This window comes from Triturus cristatus, chromosome 5_1, assembly GCF_964204655.1.
Source record: "Triturus cristatus chromosome 5_1, aTriCri1.1, whole genome shotgun sequence".
Classification (NCBI taxonomy): Eukaryota; Metazoa; Chordata; class Amphibia; order Caudata; family Salamandridae; genus Triturus; species Triturus cristatus.
Window position 1 is genome coordinate 647352355 of NC_140587.1, and position 19604 is coordinate 647371958.

Sequence of the window (19604 nt, forward strand, 5' to 3'; positions counted from 1 at the left end):
GGATTTTATGAGACTGGCCAGCGGAATCATGTAGCTATTAAAAAGGGTGGGCTTAGTGATGATCCCTGAAGGACCCCACAAGGAAGGCTAAAGGAATCAGAATTATACTCTCCCAGGTTGACAGTCTGGGACCTATCAGAGAGGAACGAGCGTAGCAGTTTCCAGGCCGTCCCTTGAACTCCCACCTCCGACAACCGATCCAGCAAAATCCCATGATGGACCGTGTCGAAGGCCGCTGAAAGATCCAACAGGACCATCACGGCTCTGCCACCACCATCCAGAGCCTCCCTTACTTCATCCAACGATTTAATTAAGGCCAGTTCGGTGTTCTGCTCGTCTCTAAAACCGAATTGCGTTGGGTCAAGTGTGTGGTTGGTAAGTAAATAGGTGCTCAGCTGGCTATTCATGGCCTTTTCCACAACTTTAGCTGGCATAGGGAGCCGCGAGATTGGCCTATAGCTGCCCGGATCAGATGGGTCCAACGTTGACTTTTTCAAAAGGGGAGAATAGAAGCCATTTTCCAAGCCTTCGGGAAATGCCCTGGGATCAGGATGTCATTGATCAGTGGGTGTAAAGCCATCCCAATCAATTCCAGGACGGTTTTCACAATGAAGACATGACAGGGATCAGTGGGGGAACCCCATCTAATTGAGGTCAAAAAATGTTGTATGTCAATTCTTTCCAAAGGGAGGAACCGGTCGAAGGTGGGTCCAGTGTAGCAATCCACCATACTCTTACAATAGGGCGAGGTATCAAAGCCAGATTTGCCTATAGAAAAGGAGGAATAAAGATCACCCACCTTTTGTTGGAACCAGGATGCCAGTTTGTTGCACAGACCAGGACTGCTAGTCACCTTCGGTAAACTCGGCACCGCTAACTTCTTCACTGTTTTGAATAGTTCTTTTGCATTCGATTTTGCTAGGAGAATTTCTCGGGCATAGAACTCCTTTTTTGATTCAAGCAGTAGATTTTTATAGCTTCTGAGGCTCAGTTTATAGATTTCTTTATCTACATTTTTGTAATCCCTCCTCCAAACCCGTTCAAGTTTTTTACAGACCTGCTTCTGAGTCTTAAGTTTGTCTGAATACCAGGGGAAGGAGGGTTTAATGCACCTGGGGGTCAATTTTTTAACCTGGACCCGCATTTTACAGGCTTTACCAAGCCAATCAGAATAACCCTCTACTGCCTTATCAATGTCCGACTACAGAGGAGAAAAGGAACTCTTGAGTTCCTCTTCAAACGAGCCACATCGAGATCCCTTCAGGGATATTGGTACTTTGGAGTCAGACAATTCGAAGATAACTGCCCTATGATCTGACCAAGCCAGCGGAATTACCTCAAGTATGGAGAGATTGGGGTTATTAGTGTAAACCCCATCTCAAGTGTGGCCCTTAAGGTGCGTAGGGCCTTCAACCTGTTGTTTTAAATCCCCGGTCTCCAAAATGTTGTCGAAGTTTAACGTGCCTGGGTCCCCTAGATCCTCCAGACTGAAGTTAAAGTCCCCCAAGACCGTAAATGAGTCAGCACACATTCCTTCTTCTAATAGGGTTCCTATTGAATCCAGGAACCCTGCTCTCGGACCAGGAGGCCGGTAGAGCAATAACCCCTTAAAGCTTTTGGAATATTTCAAATTAAAGTTCAACCATAGTGCCTCACAAAAGGAGTTGGATGCTTGGATGCTGGATGAAAAAATGGGCTTCAGGTCATCTTGGTAAATAATTGCAAGGGCCCCCACCCCTCCTCATGGGTCTGTTCAAAGTGTAGCAGACATAACCTGGGGGAGTGGCCATTACCAGGTCTGGACCCGAGGTCGAATCGGTCAAAGATTCTGTAATGAATGCTACTTTGATATCTAATTCCTCCCAAAAAAACGCACATTCTGTAGCGTGCTTAACCAGTGACCTAGCATTTAAGAGAGCACATTTAACCAAGTCGCGTTTGGCCCTGCAAGTTTTTCCTCCCAATTTAAAAACCTGGCCTTTGGCCATCTGTTCAAGAATCGTGGGCTTTAGGGCGCCGCAGTTCAGGCATTCCCTGTCTTGGCCACTTCTGCCAGAACCGCACACATACCTGGGATAACCCAGAACACCACCTTCTTTATTTAACATTAGGAGTACGTTTTTAGAGTAGTGCCGGTGAGCTGACATCAAATGAACAGGGGGGCCGGTCCCGGTCCGGTCCCGGGCACGGAACGAGCACGGACGGGCTTGCCTTAGGCGCGCCATCGGCGTGTCCGCGCCAGCGTGCGTGATAAATAGCCTTCCCCCAGAGACACTAGAGCGCTAACTCGAGTGTCCCCTGTATGGCCGCCCGCTCCCGTACCCGTGCAAAATCGCAAGTAGCAGCAACCTTGGTGAGTCGTCAGTAATCACGTTAGCAGCAGAGGCAGGATGTGAGGTTTGTTAAAAAAAATTTAAAAGTTAAAAGCAGCGAATAGTGGTGGGAGCAGCAGGAGACCGATCGGGCATTAGTCACAGCTCCGATCCAGCTGACAATACATTTTAAATATATCTATATTTTGTACGCAGGCATCATTCAATTTACCAAAATCGTACTCCAGATGCAATTCAAATATGTAATCGGCGTGTCATACTAACAGACTAGCAGCAATCATTTGGCTTTTCATAGAGTACTTAATCACAGACATCTCTCACAATGGCAAACCTATTACATCAACATGACCATTATTTGACTGTCCCCAACTTCAACATGGCTCTAGTGTTCAAACAGACAGGACTGGAGTTAGAATGGTAAATCTGTCACGCTGAGGTAATAGGTATGTCAAGGCATTGGTCATGTTGATCGAATGGCTGTTGATGTCGCGACATGTATCCCTTTCCACATCCAAGCAACATGCCAACTAATAAACTATAAAAGTACATATGGTGTATTTGTTTCCTTACAGAACAATAGAAATACAAGCAAAATTATTTAAGCCAACACTGAGTACAGTCTACAGTTTCCAAATGTTCTCAATTTTTTAGCCTTCCTCCTTATAAAACATATTTAAAAATACTTTTTGCTGAGTTTTTCTTCAATATATTTTTTGTGTAGCAAGTTCAATAAAAAGGTAAAAACAGCTTAATCAAGGTCTCTCTTTAGCCCAAGGTCTTATTCTACAGTCATCTGAATTCATAGATGTATAAACTGGTGTGTGATAAATTACTGCAGATGTCAATTATAGACCCACAATAATATCAGTTTTCTTTGTCTAGAAACAGGACAGCTAGCCAGATTTGGAGACAGTCCACAGAGCCAAACAACAGACTAATGGCCTGATTTAGATGTTGGCAGATGGGTCACTCCATCACAACGGTGACGGATATCCCAGCCACCGAAATATAAATCCCATTATATCCTATCGGATTTATAATTTGGCAGACAGGATATCCGTCACCGTTGTGACAGAGTAACCCATCTGGATATCCGTCACCATTGTGACAGAGTAACCCATCTGGATATCCGTCACCGTTGTGACAGAGTAACCCATCTGGATATCCGTCACCGTTGTGACAGAGTAACCCATCTGGATATCCGTCACCGTTGTGACAGAGTAACCCATCTGGATATCCATCACCATTGTGATGGAGTAACCCGTCTCCAAGATCTAAAGCATGCCCAAAGTTATAAGAATTTAGCTTTATCTGCCCACACAGAGAGAGCACTATTAGGATCACAAGCAAGAGTCTCAAAGCTCCTACCAAGTCTCGCTCTTCCACAAAGTCTTTGTCTACTTGACAGACTACCTCAAATACAGAATAAAGCAAACCACATAGTACGGAGCCCTTGAGCATCCACAAGCATTCACTTTCTTGACTTCTAAAACAAGAAAATCATCTCTATTTTGTGTTTCATTCATACAATTTCAGATTGATAAGCCTATGATGTAATAAAAATTGTTTTATAATAAGTGTAGAAGAACATTATTTTAAACTATAACTTATGGAATTTTACATAAAAAATTACCATAATACACGAATTATAAAATTGATTTGGCAAGACCAATAAAGTTTATAATTTATAAGGCTTAAATCCCAAGTCTAAATACTACCTGGACTCCAACAGGAATGAAAATAGACATGAAACTCGTAAACCATCATCCAAACAGGCAAAGAGAAAACAAAGGAACAACAGACAAGCAGGGAGACTGACAGTGCAGAACAGAAACACTAAATTGGAATACATTTCAATGAAATTAAATCAAATATTTCATATTAGCTACACATTAGCCCACCAAGCCGCATGTGAGCAAATGTCAACGACTGAGCTATATGCTGACTGAGATCCTGTACCTTTTAAACTATTGAAATACTTTTGTTTGCCACTGAAAGACCAGTCCTAATAACGTGTCGAACACTGCTGCGAATTTGTTCATCCTGCTAAACACGAATCATTTCCTATAATCCCTAATTTATATCCTATTGACTAATTAGATTATGTGCATAATTTCTCACAAGAGTATATACACCCTCCAATAAAGCCAAAATAAATGTACAAAAGTGGCATTTGCCAAATTGCAGACCTATGCATCTTCTTTGATGCCAAACTGGTATAATTTAGCCTGGTCCAACACTTAGAAGAGCATTTTTGCTAGAGTAAGAAATGTCTCATGATGAACAAAATCTTTATTTGGCAATATTAATACAATACCCATAAGCAATCAGATACTCTGTTCTGAGAGCCATCTATCCCTCTGTTTTGTAAAGATGTGTACGTCATTGAAATGATGCATTAATATATGTTGACAGAAACAGGCAGACTGCACATTTACAAGATTAGTTATATTCAGGTAATATTGAACGAGAATAGAATTCCATCAGGTCTCCAATCAATGGTTTCCAAATGTCATATCTTTGACTATCTTGGTCATTAAGTTCGTCCATAATTTTTTTGAAAGTTTTCAAAGCTGCATAGTGCCATTTATTTTATACTTGGTGAAGCGATAAGATGCCTCAAGGTATCCAGGTATTCCGTAAGAGCATATGCTTATGTTGAAATGCAGAGTTGCACCATTACATATTTGATACATAAATACCTATAGGTTGCTACACCATTGATGCAGTCACTTCCCACATTCTAATTGTCAAGACAATTCCTTCAGTTACTCCAAGGTCGAATGTGTTGTTATTGAAAGTTATATTGAACAAATATTACATATTTATAAATTGGATTCACGTAATAATAAGCCTTGTCCTCCCCTCCTCGAAGCCAATCAGAAAATTGGTTGATGAAAATGAATAAGATACCTTTTATGAGACCCTGGCCTTTTTTTTTTAGGCCCCTGAATAAATCCACCAAGGGCTCTGTGAATGTAGACAACATGACTTCCTGGCAATATGTAAGATATACAGCTTAACTGGGTAGTATGTTAATTTTTAGGACATTCGCTTAACCCGACATGGTTAATTTGAGATCAGAACAGTTTTCACAATCCTTCCTTTTATGATCCAAGTATTCCAAGATTTTGAACACTGTAGTTTTTATGAGTAGGTCTCTGGTGTTTTAAGCAGTAGGCTCAGATGTCAATAGTGGTGCGGCGCAGGCACTCGCTCTTTTAATTACGTTATTAGACTTAACTTTTTGACCAGATTTATAGACCGAGAAAGTTCCTCTCTTACTGCTTGTAGTTATGGTAGATGGAGCTCAACTTATTACAACGATACGATGAGCCTTCACTCTTTGTACTACAGTTAGATGTTGATAGCCTGGCCATGTTTTGCGCTTGACAAGGACATGATGCGCCGGCATCCTCTTGTTGAAACAAGCACTGACTGGCTGGTTTGTCAACAAAGTGCAAGATGAGGTCTGGAGATAGGAGCATCAAAAATTCACCCACAGCATCTTCAGATATCAGACATCACCACTTCCAACATCACACTACCCACCCTGACCCCCAGCCCCTCCGTCTGGTTTATCTTCAGGGCGCATTGACTACAGGAATCAGGGTATTAAGTTAACAGTTTACCAACCCTCTATAGGGTAAATTTGTGGTCTTCAATCCCACATAGGTCCCTTATTCAGGCAGGGACACAACAAGTGGAAAATGTACATCCTTTACAGACAAGAGCATGCTACATTTACAGAGCAAGTGAGGCCAACACCATCTGTGTTAGACAGACCACGCGTTGGAGGAGGCAACAGGATATATGGTCTAGTTCTGTGTAATCCCAGTTTGATTTCTCCACTTTCCTTCTTGAATACTGTTTTACTGAAGGAGTCCAAAATCGCCGCCCTGCGACAACGTCATATTTTTTTTTGTATTTTCAATACTTTTAGATCCTTGCCCAAAGCCTAGGCTGGTACATTTATCCATGCTTAGGCAACAAGTGCAATGTGTTGTATGTCGGCGAGTTTCTCTTCCATGCCGCTTTGCCATGAATAAGTAAGTGTAACGGAAGGTTGGGGGAAAAAAAGCGAAATGAAAAAGTGCAGTAAAATGTAACTTCATTGCCAAGAGCTCTCCCAGACACGGTTCATACTCTGTCCTACCCTTTTATACTAAGTGACACGGCACTGCATGGTAATTTCGTTTTGTGTGCTCAGGGATTTTCGTTTTGACTCAGTGCCAACTAGGAACACCTTCGGTTAGGAGGCATTCAGGTTCAACCAGTTATCTCTCCTCTCAATTGCCAACTACCACAAAGATCTGGAAAAAAATCATCACTGCAGCCACAATCTCCTCGACATGTTTCTCAATGGGGAGTATGGTCAGCGATATCATCGTCTGAGCAGTCTCATCACGTGACTGTCAAAGACCACGAGAGCAAACCCCTATGGTAGAACACCACAGAGGATAATTTCAGAGGCCTGTAAATCCCTGCGACAACAAATTGGTAGCCTTCCAGGAATGAGTGAAACTACCTAGCATGAGTTATCATTATCTGAATAAACTCTGGATGACAAGCGTCAACTCTTGCAACAGGCCCAGGAACATTAGGCAAAAACCTTAGCTTTATCCAAGACCATGTCGTCATCACCCAAAGTATTGTGTAGGGCCAGGACTAGACCTCGCCGCTGGCTTAACAGGTAAGTACTTCAAGAAAAGAAAAAAAAACCACAAGATTGTCACATGGCAGACTTCATAGAAGTGTGGTGGGAGGTTGGGCTGGACATGGGGGCAAAGAGGCTGCTTCACAAGACATATTCCTGGCGCACACCCATTATTAATGTTTTAAGGTTCCTTTTGAACTTTTCTCAAATTTAGCGTGCAGCACTCGTGTGTGCTCCGTTCCATGTGCACACCGTATATGAATGCATGAAGAGAGATGGCCCGCACTTTGCAGGTCATCAAACGAGTTGCACAGCCGCATGAACAGAAGAGGCTGCCTCAGTCAAAACCAAGATATTTTTAGTAGGAAATGGCTTACAATGCCCTCTTTAAATTAGTTGTCACAAGTTTACATTGAGATATGTAGAGTAGTGCTTCGGTTTTCAGCAGCACTGGACAAAAATGCAACATCTGCACAAAGGATGTTCTGACTGGGAAGTTAGGACACAATGTGATCTTCAGAGAGTAACCTTGACAAAGCTCCCACTTGCTTTTGGGCACGTGGACCAAACAGCATAATGTATTAAGCTACAATGCAAAAATAAGAATTATGAAACGCACGCACTAGCAGCTTTAGGAAGCTGCACAACTTGAAGTGAAGGCCCAGTCAGTGATTTAATTGTAGACTTACGGAAAGTTCATTCTTTTGGTTAATGGCATGGTTACTTCACTAAAACTGGACCTGCTGTGTCACCTCACTGACAGCGCGTGTGATCTCACTTTGACATAGACACTAGCTTTAGATCTCATATACAGAAAATGTGTCTGCTTTTCTACCTACTGGTTCCAATACATTACATATACACAGAGTGGCCATTCAGCCACTTTCTTAAAACTGGATGGGTTGTCTATCCCGTATCACTGCTGTCGATTAGATGGCTTTCCTCCCTATTGTTGGGTTTGTCCATCCCAGGAGCATTTCGGTCTCACAGTGCTCTTATTGATAGAATTGTATCCTTCCACTACATGTCTGATGGGACTCTTTTTCAATGAAACATTCAGCACTACAAGGGAGTGCATGTATTGTTAGTCTCTCTACAAACTCCTCCCATCCCCTTCTCTTTTCAGCCCATTCCCTGCTTTCCAGTGCTGCATGCCCCGCTCCATGTCCAACTTCTCATCTGCTTCTTATGTTGATACATATTTTATCTTTGTTTTTGGTATTTGACAAGGGCCTGGCAGCTGCAAAGTGCTGTCAGACCACTTGCGCCTTTTAAGTGCAACTTTTAAAAATGTACTGGTCTAGCATGGCCGCATACCACATTTGATCAGTACATTAAAAATGATCCGCACTCTCATCAGATATACGCAAGAACGTTGAAAGAAATTTGTGCACATGGGCAGCCATCTTGGAGTGGGTTATCTTTAATGGAAACCCCATTACATCATTGCTAGCCATTCGCGTGCATTGGGTTGGAAAAAAGCATTGGGAAATCCAAGTGCCCGGCCTTTTAGAGTAGCAACCTATTGACTTTGCCTGTGCTGCTCTCATTTTCTGGACAATATAAAGTCTTGTTCTTATGGTATTTTCTTCTGAATGCCATAGCCATACTTTTCATTAGTGATTAAAGGTACGGCAGCAGCATTCCAGTAACCCTCCAGAAAATGTAGTTTTTTCAGTACTAGGAACAGAATCCACCCACAAGAGTGCACATTGAGTTCTCCAAGGACAGGATTTGCAATGTTACAGTAAAAGTGAAGCTACATGTTTGTCAACGATTATGAAAAATAACAGTGTAGCACTGAGAAGCTGTGCTTTCACTCCCTGAAACACAGCTCATCACTGTATGTGCCAGAGCAACAAAGTTTACTTGTATTGGAGATGCTTCAACAAGCAACACAAGCTGTTTTTGCAATTTATTTGTGGAATCACAAGTGTGAATATCGCATAATAATGCTGCATTGTGCTCCGTCAGTCCCATCAAACTGATCATTCATAGTACAAAGACACGACTATTATAAATCACTTTAAACAAAAAAAAGCTACTGGAGAGCCTTTTAAGTGTCTGATTTGATGCTCAGCGCTCAGACACATTTTGGGGACCAAGGTCAGTATATTTACTCAAACACATTCAGGATCACCCAGGGCTTTAATTGGGCTGGATCCCTCCGTCTCTCAGACCAGGTAGTAATTAGAAACGGACATTGAAACGGGTCCCTCTCGGGTCCTGATATGATGTTCTTTACAGGCAAAAAACACTGATCAGGTGAATAAGGACTAAAAACTGTTAAGGTCATTCCTGCTTACATTTCACACGTTTTACTTAATCCAGTGCTTAATTTGTTTTAAAAAAAAATAAAAATAAAAAAAAAGGTGCTGGGGCTCTCATTGGGAGGCCACTGCAGCTTGCACCACACAGTGCCCCTGCCAGATGTCAATGACAGTACAAACACAGCTACTAACCATCATACTGTTAGAAGTGTGACATCAATGGATAGTATTCCAGGCCCCCAAAGCTATAAGAATGGTTTGGGAGGCAGGTATTAGTTATTGAAAATGTGAATTCAACTAATAAACAGCTGTTGTGCTCATACCTAAATCAGCCAAACAGCACCACCATGTGGTAGACTATCATAAGCGCCAGTGCTAGCAATTAGGTGCCGGTGATCAGCACCTGAAACCACTGGCTCAAATTAAGCAATAACTTAATCTTGCATTCCCAGTTTGCTTTTTCAACAATGTTGTGTTTTTCTGCAGCATGTTAATCTTGTATAGTGCTTAATGTGAACTGAGTCGGCTCTAGGTGACAGGATGTGGATGGGTGTTTATAGCCAACCACAATTGGGAGTTTTGAAGTCGGGGCTGAAGGCAGTGCGAGTTTCTCACAGTGCCTGTCAGCAGGTTATAAAGGGTACAGAATAATTGTTTATCCAATCTTTGGACTCTCTTCAGAGCGCACTGAGCAATGGCCATGTGTGCCAATTGCAATTCTATGTGAAAGTGTAAGGATGTGGTACTGAGCTGTGGGATAATGATACTACGAAAGTCAAAGAAAATGAAGGCAGTGCTGACGGGTGAATGGGAGCAAAGTGTTTGTAGGTTGACCGGGAAGTGAAGGAAATGCGAATTAATACTTGCAGGAAAGACTGAAAAGAGGGTACACAGAGGAAAGAGATGATATGGAGTAAACGGCACATTTCAGAAAATGGGGGCGAAAAGGGGTATAGGTGTCTAACAGAGAGACTACAGAGGTAAATGGTGTGACCGAAAGAAAAGGCATGGATGAAATACTCCAAAGACTACCACGCATTCCACAGAGCTTCTAATCTTGAATTCACTCATTTTCAACAATAAAATATTTGCAATTCTAGGTGTTCATAACCTAATCATTGCTGTCACTAATTTATCGGATATTAGTAACAACCATTGGTAAAGCCAACAGGTTTGGCTTGCTTTAGGTGTAGGTCTGTTACTGTGTGACATGCCTGATGAAATCTCACGGAGGCACGCCAAAATACTGGTTTGCTGGTATTACGGGAAGCACAGGGCTTTACTTTACATTAAGCCACACTCAATGCTATAGGCCATGCCCCTTGGAATGGATTCCTAATTACACGGTCCTTTTAGGGACCCTTCCTCCCCCTTTGCCCAGCCCCCCCCCCCCCCCCACTTTTTTCATACCAAATAAAGCCCTGGGTCACCGAGACAGCTCATCCCCAAAGAAGACCCACCAGGCCACCTTCTATCTTAGTGAGGCATACCTGCCAACTCACACGGTGCCACATGGTATCGACTCCCATCACCGAGTCTCCCAGTGAGGAGCCAATATCACAGAGTGGCAGGAAAAACAAGCTGAAAACAATTGTAAATAGTGGTTTTCCAAGGTTTTAAACTTCCGACATCCATGAAGGGGTGTGAAAACTCCCGAGGAGTGGACATGGGCACCAACCTCAGCAAGCTCCTATTTTTTTTGACAGAGGTGGGCTTGGGTTCAAAAGTGCCTCGTAGGTAGTTCTCGGCACCAGGCCCCGCACCTCCTCACACTGTGATATTGTTCTTCAAGTTGGCAGGTATGGGAAAGGCTTGTGGTTGGTCATTCTATGTCTAGAAGATGAGCATCTCAAGCAAAGACCACACACAGATATAGACTGTGGCAAATATATACTGTGGCATCTTAACAGCCAAGGCGCGTAGGTGAGCAGCGGCAGGTGCGTATCCTTGGATCTTCTGGCGAAGGCTCCTTCTTGGCCAACGCTGGCGTCCAGTTGTTTTTACCTTTGTTATCCTCTTGACTCTTGGAATGGGGTTGTCCCATGAGCATCAGCACTGTGGGGCTGATCTTAAAATGGTTTATTAAATCAGCAAACATACTTCTCGAGCTATTTATTTCCTTTTGAAGAAATACAAGAACAACGTAGCGATAAACAGTGCGCCATTCAACAGAAGATGAAACGTATGCCTGTCCTGGTTAGAAAAGAGGACCTGAAGCTGCTGTACCGCAGGGCGAGGGTGCAGGTGGCTCTCGTGGTTCCTGGGCCTTCACCGAGGTGAACGTAAAAATGAAATTACATTCAACTGTCCTGCCCTGTGATTTCTTCGTGTGGATTGCACCAACCAGTAATTCATTTTATGTTTTTACTATCAGTAATTTATCCAAAGTTTGTGGTATTAAAATGTGTTGGAGTTTCCATTTTGTCGTTTTTTAACCGTGCACAGCAAAAAGATCCTGAAATCTCTGCTCGTGAATGTTACACTGGGTGCATAAAGGTGTACACACAGGTAAACTATTGTGAGCTTTTCATTATGTAAGCCTGGCTCTTCAGTAGTTCCAGGAAAAGGCGGAAGGCTGCCTGCTGGCAAGAAGGACATAGGGCGTGGTGTGTATATTCACCCCCTCATCACATCCTGCATGACCAAGCCGAAGAAAGATGCTCACTGGCGAGGAGCAGTGAGACAGGAGCTAGGCAGAGAGGAATTCCCAGGTGGTACCCAGCAGTCAAGCTTGTGAGTTATGTTGGGAGCAGCCAGGTCCCCAGGGGACTCCTTAACTTCATTCGGCAAACAGACTGGAATAGCCTTTATCTGTGACTCATATCAGCATTCAGATAGGTTACAGCACCGACCAGAGTTCCAGGGCATCGAAGCACTGCACAGAAATTGGCACATTACACTTGCAGATTACAGGCTTCTGACAGCTAATTGTATCCTAGAGAAACCGGGGATGAACACAGTGAACAGTGTCCTTGAACTAGTACTGTGAGCAAGCCCTAAGGAATGTAGAACATGCAATCTGCCGCGCAGAATAAGATGGCGACCGTAGTGTTCCACAGATACGGTACAGTTTGTTATTTGAGGTATCGTGGAAGAAAGGAAAGTGAGGCATATCCTGCAAGCCTGGGAGGCAGATTTGGAACCAGCAAACATGAACCAGCTGCACCAGGGCTCCGAGAGCGCTTGTATCCAAGAGCTCCTGTGAGGCAGCGGGAGAGTTTCACACAAGGCCTAGGCTTCGATCGAGTGAGTGTTTGATTTGCTCTAACGCTTCGTCCATCATCCCCTTTGGTATCGCTTTGTTCGCCCTAAGTTGGCAGGGTATGCCCAGCCGAGGGTCCCTTGCTCATTTTGCCACTGGATCCAAGATAGCCTGGCTGACGAGGGTTATGAACCCGAAACCGGTCCCAGGATGCTTGTTTCCGGTCCAGGGAAGACATGGCTTGGCAGTTCGGGTGGACTGTTCCCATGAGGCACAGGGTCAGACTGATTTGCATATGGCCATGTCTGAACTGAGGTGGTGGAGTGAGCTAAAGAATGATGATGGATTAAACCCAGATCAGTTGACTGGGGGTGAGTGTTTGATATGCTCTAACGCTCCGTCCATCATCCCCTTTGGTATCGCTAGGCTTCGATCGAGCACATGCACAAGGAGAACAATTTCTTCCTTAGACTCACCAAGGGTGTGAATGTTGGTAGCTGGCCCAGCACAAAACAGCTAAATAAAGAGAAACAAAGTAATAAAAGTGTTGGAATACAAAGTGCATACCCAGGAATACAAACAAGTTATGGTACCTAAAAAGGCAAACTTGAAGTAACGAGAATTATACATAGCGAACTGGTCTTTGAACAGTAGAAGCGAAACAAAAATAATAACATACGGTTTGGGATGCAAATGAGATAAAAACACAAGGAAGTAAAATATTAACTAGAACCAAACCATGGTGTCAGTCCAACGTAAAAGTATTGTGTGGTACACAGGAAGGTTTTCTTTAGCGAGCTAAAATACTGTGGCATATAGTTGCTCAATGAACTTTAAGAATCAATCAGGCTCCCCCGCAAGTGAGTCCAACTCGCTGTGCATGGAAGATGGACATGCGCAGGAGAGTGCCACACTGAGCAGAATGCATAGGGCGTAGGCTCCAAAGGGAAGCAAAAAAGAAAATCCAGAAGCAGTCCAGCTTGCAAAATAAGATCAAATAGGGGAGGAATCCCAACTCCACAGTCTCCCTCAGTGTGCCCCTCAGAAGAGGGTTGATTTAGGCGGAGCAGTAAGTCTGTGGAAGGATACCCACTCACAATCCACAGAAGCAGGATGTGTTAGCTCACTACCTGCGTGGGTCAGCTAGACAAGCACATGAACAATACGGGGTGAAAGTGGGGTTGGGGCTCAGGTACATTCTCTTTCTCAGCACCATCACACTGGAGAAAGGTGTAAGACAAATCCTAGAAGGCACAACTAACAGGTAACTTGGGGAGTTCGCGCCTTCAAGCAACCCGGAACGCCTCAAGCAAACAGTGATGGGAGGTTGTGGTGCTTTAAAAGATTTCAATTCTAGGTCTTTGGCGATTCATTAAGGGCATTGGAAACTTAGGGAATTTGAAACGTCACTTGGTCTGCAACTCTGGCAAAGAAAGGCCGTTTTCAAACTCCATACAACACATGCAAAGAACTAAAACCTAGCCAAGCAAGATGCCCACATTCTGCCAAAAATGGGGCTTACTAATACCAAATGAAGTCTGATCCTTGGATCCAGTAAATCCCCAAGGTGACTCTAGGCCTGCTGCCAGGACCTCCTTCTTGGGAGAGTTCCCAGTAAGGCGCCTAGAATTCTTCTACAGTGCTAAAAGAACAGTTTGGCTCTCATACAACATTTTGGGTACACCTGCAAGTATCTGTAAACCCCAGAATATCATAAGCAAATTGAATATTAGATTTGATATGCAGTCTGTGGACAGTTTGTAACCCCTGCAGTTGCATCAAGACTTAATGAATATATGGGTCTTCCTTGTTTTTAAAGGCGAGCCAAAACCATGATCTTTTTTGCAATATCAACGTGCACCTGGCAGTTTTCTGTGATAGATTGGGCACTTCCCCTTCGCATAATATCCCCTTTTGGCAAATTCTACTTTCACACCTTCTCCCTCGTTGCATTTGGGACCTCAAGCATTTAAGTTGTCCCGAGGCCACACAGTAAGCGACACTTGCTTATGGTCAGCAGTGGCTGGATGGTAGGGGTGGGACTTTAGCATGGCCAAAGCCTAACTGAAAGGGGCTGAATCAGTTACTCAAGCTCAAATTTCATATCTTGAACAACTGGCTGGGGCCATCACTTTCAAGTCTAATGCCCTGATCCATGGGTTGTAGGCTGGACCATAAAACAATCAGTAACATCAGCACTCTACACATTAATGAGGAATTTAATGAGCGATGTAGTAACTAATGTAAACAGCACCCTGCACCAATTGTTTACAATCACTTTGTTGTTTACACAAAGGACAAAGTTATATTAGATATGTAAAAGAAGGCTAACAAATTCTCAACATAAATGTGGTTATTCTAGCAATTCACATGAATATCACACTGCTCTCCTGAATCAACGCGAACTATTTCCATCCATCCTTTTAATCGTTTGTGAAATCCCTATCTTCCCCAACCACTAAAAACAGGCCACCATTAAAACTGCACATCTACAAATTCGCTCACTCAAGCAGTTTTTTTCTATACTCCGAAGAAAATTAAGCATCTTTCAACACCAAAATGAGCTGAAAACAGGTGCGCATCTCACTTTTAGGCTCCCGCAACACAATTTTACCTTGCTTTTCCCAGATATCGTTAACACCAATCAAGGTAATATTTCATGTTATGGATAGACTCATATCTACAAAGAGTAAATCTAACCGCATTTCACCACCACTACAGGAATCACATTGGCTTGTTACCCAAGCCAGAATGAAGATTGTGATCTGCTGGACGATAAATAAAGCCCTGAACTAGGACATTTAACCTCACCAGGTATCACTGGTCATCATCGTTGAAAGACTGAGAGGGCTGCCACTGGAAACACCAAATCTGAGTACTAGCCTGGCACTAAAATTATTCTATCGTTATAGACAATTGGAGAGACAGTGAGTAATGAAGGTCCAGCATACACACTCCGAATACTGTCGAAAAGTGCAGAATATGGCCCACGTAAACACCACTAGTGTCCCTAGGTGGAATAAAGGACACCCAAAATATTTAAATTTCGGAGCAAGAGCCATCACCCACCAACAAGGGTGGCATGAGCCATCATCTAGCAGCTCCTCGTTGGGCCGGCGCTACAATGCCCAACGAGCCCCTGAAAGGGGCTCTTGCCGGACTTCCTTTACTTGTCTGGTCGTTCATGAAGTTTACTCGAAGGGGAAAGGCTTTTTATGAATGTGTAGATAGGTGAGGAAAGTGGAAATAAAATTAGAACCCTACAATAATTATTTATTATTTTGGAGCTCCTGGTTAATGAATAAAAACTGAGTGGAATATAAAGGAAGGCAATGTTCCATCTTATTCTCAATAACTGGTCAACATGTTCCTTGCCCTTTATTCAATCAAATGATCTATGGCAATTCGTCAAGACCCTAATACTCTAATCTAAGAATGAATGTGACTTTGATCAATTAGCGAAGTGTGCCCGCATTTAGCAACCACCAAAATTGTGTTGTAAAAAGAGATGTACGGCTTGTGAATTGCAGACATACTCTGGACCCAAATATCTTACCTAATCCCCTTTAGGATCAGACCCCTTAGGATTCTCTGCATCATTGAAAACCACATATTTATTGATTTGAACCTCCTCGTGGGCACTGCCAGGACTGTGCCCTGTCTCTGTGGTCTTGGATCCAGACTAATCCTGTTAATTTAGATTTGTGTGTGTTTTGGGAGGTGCTATAAAGCAGGGAGATATTTCCTCATGAAACTGCGGTTGAACGCTGTCTCCGAGACAGTAAATTGTTGGAAATCTTATTGAGGTGAATTTAGGGGTTCTCAGTTTTGGGGTACCCTCCAGTTGCTCCCACACTGAGAGATGAAGTTTGTCTAAAATGTGTTCCAAGTTTTTTTTTTAATGTAGTCTTTGTTGCTTTGTTTCGACTCACATGTCAGCTAGGTGTGGCATTTGTTGGTTGATCCCAGTGTTTGTTGTGTTTTCTGTTTGCTTGCAGAGCATAGCTGGTTGCCCCAGCACTGTGGCTGCGGTCAGTGTTGAGAGGGAGAGAAAGAGAGTGCGTCCAAGTGAAAGGACCTCGCCCGTAGCTGCCCTCACTTCAGAGACAGCCCATGGATTACCGACGGAAAAATTAGACACGGTAAACACGAAAATGCCATGGTGTCAAACTCACGAAATGGAACACAAACATTTAAAAAGCACAACAGAAATCAGTAACAGAGATACACACGCAAGCCTCAACATGTAAACAACGCTAATGATACTTTAACAGGAAAAAAAGTTAACTCACCATTAAAAAACAATATGGAAAGATGTTATGTCGACATGAAAAAAACGCCTCTGGCAACACCAGAGAGCTGAACACCCCCAGAAGGACCTTGGCAAGCCTTATGGGATTCATGCGCAATACGATTGGTTGAACTCCCACCCCGTGAGGTAATCGCCGTTTTAAGGGAAGTCTGTGCATCATCGTGTTCCCCACAAACACCTGGACTCACTGACACCGGTGTTCACATATGTCAAACCAGAATCCACAGGTTAAACACATACCTATGAACCCAGACAACCTTGCCTTCTTTAGAATATTAACTCCTAGCCCAGGGGTGGGGAATTCGGAAATGAGAGCTACACAGTCCTACCCATGAAGAGAGAAAGGGAAGCACTTGACAGTCATGGGCTGGGCTGCAGCAGCCTGCCGAGATAAGGTTGCAGGAGTACACACGGCCGCTTAATAGCGATTTCAACGTCAAGGCGTTTTTTTTTTTTACACTGTATGTACGAGTCACCAGACACCACTTTTTCATTCTTGGACTTTGCATTCACGTAACATTATCTGATGGGTTGGTCCAATTAGCTCAATTAAAATGAACTATAACCACAACTCCCAGAATGCACTTATATATATATATATACACAAAGTCGGAGGACAGAAAAGTGATCTCCCGCTGACATAGAGGCATCTCTCGTCACTAAATTCATTGTGCATAATAAGGAGGTTGAAGGCTAAGCGAACCACTGCGACTCCACACAGTTAAAAATACTTTGTAATGTCTAAGGATTCAGGAACATATATCCTGCACATGACATTTAGTAAAGACAAAATGTACCGGTGCCACAAACTTAAGAAATACCTAATAAAGCGGAAGCCAGACAGATTTGGAAGCAGGTGCAGGGCATGACACATACAAAAGAGAACTCTGGGCTCGACTTCACAACGTGAACGTGTTGAGAAATACGGGTCCAAGTGGCAAGTTAAACACCTAAATACACCGCGCCTCTCTCTACCTCAACACTTCATGAACATGTGGAATTCTGGCGACGTCTCAGGTGAAACAACGGGGGATGTAGTGTCAGATTTCACCAGAATGCATTCACGTATATTGCCACACACCTCCTCTACACCGTGCAAGTACAGGTGTTCCCCACGGCCCCAGGGCAAGGTAGGGTCTTTACACTGCCTCTCCAGTTTCGGAATTCCTTGTTTTGGAAGCTCAGTCAGGTTTCAGGACATGTAGTCCGTCGTTTACCCCAATAAAATGAGGAAAACTGCAAGTACCAAAATGCCACCCGATGCTGAGCTGGGCTGGGCTGGCTGTTTACTTATAGACCCAGGAAAGGTGACAGTTCCTGCCCTCCCCTGCGAGAGAATAACTCGTGGGCACTGTCGTTCTCACGCCGCTTGTTGTAATCTCTCGCCCACTGATGCACCTGCCTTTGCTCGGCGTTGAGCCAGGGCCGGTATTGACAGTCAGTCGAGCTGCCGTGAATGAAAGGGCTCGCTGTGTGTCTGTGGGCCGGGGCTGTGCGCGCGCTCCTAGTTGCTCTGAGCGTGATCTGACCGGGCACAGACCTGGAGCACAGAGCCAGCCCTGCTCCGAGACCTGGAGCACAGAGCCAGGACCGGGGCAGGCGCTGCCGAATAACACCGGTGTAAGGCGGCTCGTAAAACACCAAATCTGAGCTCACCTCCAGAACCGAAAAACCGATCACAGCCAAATACCCCCAGCGGCTGCTGTCCTTGTGTGTGGGACGCATACAGCCTGGTAGACACAAGCTACACACAACCGGCTGACCCAGACACCCGGCCAACACACGCACAGAGCCCGGCATACGTCCAGACCAGAAGGAGCATTGCTAATGCTAGTAAGTTGTTTGAGGAGAGCGCTCGCTCTACAGTGTTTGCTTTCTCCGCTCAGGCATAGTTTATGAAGACACAACGACAAACAAACACTTACTGTTCTAGCGGCTCTGTGAAGTCTGAAGACTGGTTGCGGGGTTACACTCCAAGACCCACGGAGACCCAGTGCCCGGCTCTTCTCCCTCCAGCAGAGCCCAGGAAGAAAGACTTTCGTACAACTGGAGACCTCCGGGCTTTAAAAGTAGCTCAGCAAAAAGGCAGAAAAGACACCAAAGCAGAGAATGCGGCGCGCCAGTCCGAGCTGGGTTTCTGCTGCCACCGGTCACTTTGAGGAAGTTGCTTGAGCTGCGCTGGATATTTTCTGAGCTCTACTTCCTGGTGTGATACCTACAATGGGCATTTGCATACAGTTAGTGCCCCGGGGAGGCACGTCTGTCTGTCTGTCTTCTGCCGAGTTTTAATAATTATTAGTGCTGCAGGCGTGCCCGCTCTGGCTGCAAGTAGGAATTCCTGACTTAACACCAAACATTATGATTTTTTCCATATTCACTCTTACTAAAAAAAAATCTCCATCTCAGATGACTCCTCGTTCGAAGGGCTACAAGTTTTCAGTTCGGGGTTTTCCCGTCACGAGTTCATGGTGTCAGGTGTGTGAAGTTCAATTGATTCCACTGAAGCAAATGAAGACTGCAACTCCCAGAATGCACTGGTTTGCTAAACGTGAAGGAACCTACGTCTTTGATGGGAAGCAATCTGGCAATGCTATGCCCACATCAAGCCATTGAAACTGTACGAACTCGCGCCCTCTCTTGAATAGTGCGCCTGCTAAAGGTTTGAAAAACGCGTTGTTAAATGTCATTAACAAGCACAGATATCCGCTTTTCTGGGGCAAGTGATCACTCCATGCCACGGAGGGACTCCATATTTCAGTCTAGAAGTTTCTAATCAAGAGTTCTAGTCCAGTGGCCTCATTTAAGTGAAACATTACTACAGGTCCCAGAA

The 19604-nt window shown here is 44.1% G+C and overlaps 1 protein-coding gene across 2 annotated transcripts in view; it reads right to left on the reverse strand.

The window, feature by feature from the left end:
• The window catches only part of LYN (LYN proto-oncogene, Src family tyrosine kinase), a 308727-nt gene extending 289490 nt beyond the window's left edge, over nt 1-19237 (reverse strand). Inside the window, exon 1 of one of the 2 annotated variants that reach the window (XM_085605606.1) lies at nt 18700-19237. The gene's annotated coding sequence lies outside the window, so the exon portion shown is untranslated. The remainder of the gene's footprint in view (nt 1-18699) is intronic. The other variant, XM_085605607.1, reaches the window with a different exon arrangement.
• Between the last annotated feature and the right edge of the window lie 367 nt (nt 19238-19604).